Source organism: Nuphar pumila, chromosome 13 (assembly GCF_984573655.1).
Source record: "Nuphar pumila chromosome 13, dmNupPumi1.hap1.1, whole genome shotgun sequence".
Classification (NCBI taxonomy): Eukaryota; Viridiplantae; Streptophyta; class Magnoliopsida; order Nymphaeales; family Nymphaeaceae; genus Nuphar; species Nuphar pumila.
The window spans coordinates 22,087,968-22,092,437 of NC_143261.1; the positions used below are offsets into that span (position 1 = coordinate 22,087,968).

Here is a 4,470-nt window from a genome sequence, read left to right on the forward strand (position 1 = left end):
TTTCTCAAGAAAACTCGGCTTACGCAAGACAAAAACCGAACTATTCTTAGAAATATGTTAGAGATAAAGAAAAAAGTACACTTACAACTATACTTTATTCGTCAGTACGGCAAACACAAAGGCGACATTTCCAATGTAAACGATATTTTCAAAATGTCGGGAATTTATAACTTTGTCTCCAAAGTATCACAACCCGGCAAGAAGGGAAAATAATTTTACAGATATATATATATATATATATATATATATATATATATATACGTATGTGAGGGATGGAAGAAACGTATGTTTCCCTCTCTCAACGTTTCCTCCCCCACTTTCCTCCTTCGAAGGAGGAGAAGACGAAGCAAGAAAGAAGAAGAAGATGGGCTCGCCTTTTTACGGAAACAGAGACGGGAACAAGGAAGGGGAGCGTCTGTACAACCCGTACCAGGATCTGCAGGTGCCTATCCACAACCTCTACCGCCTGCCCACCTCCCCCGAGTTCCTCTTCCAGGAGGAGTCCGTCGCCCAGAGGCGCTCCTGGGGCGAGAACCTCACCTACTACACCGGATGCGGATATCTCTCAGGCTCCATCGCCGGCGCCGGCAAGGGCCTGATCGGCGGGATCAAGGCCCGGGAGGAAGGTGACACCCTCAAGCTCAGGATCAACAGGATCCTCAACGCCTCCGGCCACACTGGCAGGAAGTTTGGCAACCGCGTCGGCGTGATCGGCCTGCTCTACGCCGGGATGGAGAGCGGGATCATCGCGATCAGGGATACCGACGATGTCGTCAACAGCGTCTTGGCTGGGCTCGGAACCGGCGCGTTCTTTAAAGCCGCTTCCGGCCCGAGGTCTGCGGCTGTTGCCGGGGCGATCGGCGGGTTGGCGGTCGGAATCGCGGTTTCTGGGAAGCAGGCGCTCAAGAGATACGTTCCCCTCTAATGGCTTCCATGTTTTTCTCCTAAATCTTATGGAAAAAAGGGAAAAAATTATCAATCGTCTACCCCTAATTCTTCTTCTTCTTCTTATGTTTTCTTATGTGGGTTCCTTTCCTATCCTTAATTGGTGCTTCTGTAGATACTGAATTGTAACTCTATCAATAATTCTCTTTCATGGGTAACTGTGAAAAGGCTGGAGAAATACGGTTCCTTTAATAATTGGGGAATTTTTGAGGGCATGGGAAGAGTTTCTTTCCAATAATTTTATTTACTTTTACAAATCATTGCAGAGATGTATCTGAAAATTTTGAAAGTCTTGTGCTTTGGCACATGTAGTGACGCTGTGGAGGCTAAAAATTTGATATTTCAATACTGTAATATATGAAACTGATATGGCGTCTCTTTTTTTTCTCTGAAAGGGATGTGTCTGTTGTAGTTGAGTTGTTTTGTTTGTGGTAACTGTTAACGTAACTTGCTTATGCTTCTCTTGACCGCAGCTGTGTTCTGTATGCAATAGTATATAGCATGTTGAATTAGGGGAACATGGGAGGAGGACGGAGATGAAGATGGGAAGGGGCCTTAGAAATGTTTGATTGTCTTAGCTGTGTCAAGCAAGGATGTCATAGAGGGGAAGTGAAAAAAAAAATATTATTAGATTTAGAGAAGGGAGCCAAATTTGTTGATGAAAGACTAAGAGAGATGTCTGGTCTACTTTGCAGCCCATCAGATTATTATAATGGACGAGATAAAATGAAGAGTACATATCTTTATCAAGTATAAGTTCGGAATGTGTGGCTATTGCTGTCAGGAGCTGAAAGAATTTGAGTTCCTATTGTGGATGGATATTTGTAGATATGTGAAGAAACAATTAGTTGCCTGTTTTGAAAGCGTGCAAGATGAGGAATCTTTCAGTGGTGGTCCTTATCTGAAAGCAGACAAAGAAATGAGCTGATTGTGCATGTATTAAAGATTACACAAGCAGTGATCATACAGCTACCTTTAGGATGCATCCATATTTGAGCATTAGTAGGGTATACAACTTGAGTGAGACTTCAATTAGACATTTGGGTAGGCAATGGGAATTCTGTGGCTATTGAATCCTTTTAATAGCTTCAAGAGGCTCAAGGTGGTAAATTCTATTAAGAAGATGATGCTCATGTCATTGTGTGACATCAGTATACAGCATCAGCATACTTGTATCATTGTGGTATTCAATCACAAGAGGCACGATGTCTGGAGCTTATGCAGTCCACCTAACTATTCAGTTATCTCTTAGCATGGGATCAAACTGATGCAGCCACGTTGGAGGAGGAGTGAAACAATGGCCCACCGTGAATCGGTGTGGCTGAACTTCTTTATTAAACTCAAAAACGTTTCAATAAGCAATGGGAAATTCAATAAACAGTAAAGAACGTAAAGGAAAACAGTAAGCAGGTAATAAAGAAATAGAAAAACTGCAGGAAGGCAAAAGAAGGCTGGAGCTTTCAATCATCTCTGCCCCCACGCAACCCTAGGAAGTGCCTTTTAAAGGCTGTTTACTGGACCCGGGTCGCGGGTCCAGATTTGGATCCGACCCACGATCCAGGTCAGCCTCTATCTGCAGCTGGTTCTGGGGCGTGCGAACTCCACCACGCCTGGCGTAGGTGCGCAGGGGTACCTCCCTGCGTCGTGGCTCCGTCCTTGCAAGTGAGTCATACGCGCGGGGTCCTTCATCTGCCCTTTGTGGCGGATCGGGTGGCACGATGGACCCAATCGGGTCCTGCCCTGCATCATTCTCCCTTGGTTGTGCAGAAGTCGGCTCTGTCGACTTGTTGTTGCCACAGTAAGCATATAGATCAGCCACGTTGAAAATAGGGGAAATATGCCAATCATCGGGCAACTCAAGGAGGTAAGCATTCGAACCCAATCGCTGAAGGATCCTAAAAGGGCCATACTTCTTAGGACTTAATTTGCTATAGGTGCCTACAGGAAAACGCTCTGGACGCAGATACACCCAGACAAGTTGACCGACCTTGAAATGGACATCACGACGACCCTGATCTACGAAAACTTTGTAGGTCTCGTAGCTTTCAACAAGTTTGGCCCGAACTTGTCTGTGAATGTCACGCATATATTCGACGGCATCAAAGGCATCCGGAGCTGGAGCTGAGAGACCTGGCACAGGGGCTAGGTCAACGACATGGGTGGGAGACCGACCATACACTACCTGGAACAGAGATTTACCAGTAGAACGGTTAATGGAGTTGTTATAGGCGAACTCGGCTTGGGGCAATACGAGATCCCAAGTTTTGACATTTTCGCCCACTAGGCTCCATAACAAATTTCCTAAGGTGCGGTTCACAACTTCGGTTTGGCCATCAGTCTGGGGGTGATACACACTACTGAACTGAAGCTTAGTTTTCAACATGGCCCATAACGATTTCCAAAAGTGGCTCATAAAACGCGTGTCGCGATCAGAAGTGATTGTGTGAGGTAGACCATGGAAGCGGGCAACGTCCTTGAAATAATATGAGGCGACTAAAGAGGCATCGGTGGTGCGCTTGCACGGGACAAAGATAGCCATTTTGGAAAACCGGTCAACAACTACTAAAATTGAATCAAAACGACGTGGTGTGCGGGGAAGGCCCACGATAAAATCCATGGATACATGCTCCCACGGTCGTTCAGGAATGGGTAACGGGGTATACATACCACTATTCTGACGATGACCCTTGGACACTTGACACACATGACAGCCTTGGATGAACTTGACAACATCTTTGCGCATTTTGGGCCAAAAATATCGTTCATCTAAGAGAGCGAACGTCTTATCATGCCCGAAATGCCTTGCTAACCCTCCTTCATGTAATTCAGAAATCAACTGAAGTCTAAGGGAGAAATTGGGCACACATAATTGGTTACCACGGAAGAGGTAACCATTATGAATACAAAAACGGGGGTCGATGGTGCAATCTGAAGAGATGCACCCTTCCCAGACTTTGTGAAAATCAGGGTTCGTGGGGTATAACTCTTTGCATTGTTCAAAACCAATGACCTGCACTGACATAGTCATCAGAAGACTGTTCTTCCTACTAAGAGCGTCAGCCACCTTGTTCAGGGTACCAGATTGATGCCGAAGCGAAAAGGTGTACTCTTGCAAGAAGCTGACCCACTTGACATGACGAGCACTCAACTTCTTTTGACTGTTCAGATACTTCAAAGCCTCATGGTCCGTGTACAAGACAAATTCCTTATAAATGAGATAATGTCTCCAATAACGAAGGGCTTGTACAACGGCATAGAACTCAACATCGTAAGTGGAGTATTGGCACCTGGACTGAGTCAGCTTCTCACTAAAGAAGGCAACGGGCCTACGATTCTGACTCAAGACAGCGCCAATCCCCACTTTGGAGGCATCACATTCAACCTCAAAGACTGCACTAAAATCTGGGAGAGCTAAGGCAGGAGCACTGGTCATTTTTTTCTTTGATGATCGTAAAGGCTTTGCCAGCCGCGGGCGTCCAATGAAAACTAGTACCTTTTAGGCACTCCGTGATGGGGGCCATAAGG

At 45.7% G+C, this 4,470-nt stretch overlaps 1 pseudogene across 1 annotated transcript; it reads left to right on the plus strand.

The window, feature by feature from the left end:
* The first annotated feature begins 280 nt into the window (after positions 1-280).
* Positions 281-1,308, plus strand: LOC149818067 (mitochondrial import inner membrane translocase subunit TIM23-2 pseudogene; annotated as a pseudogene). The gene has a single exon (XR_016427332.1). The product of XR_016427332.1 is annotated as a mitochondrial import inner membrane translocase subunit TIM23-2 pseudogene (transcript).
* The last annotated feature ends 3,162 nt before the right edge of the window (positions 1,309-4,470 follow it).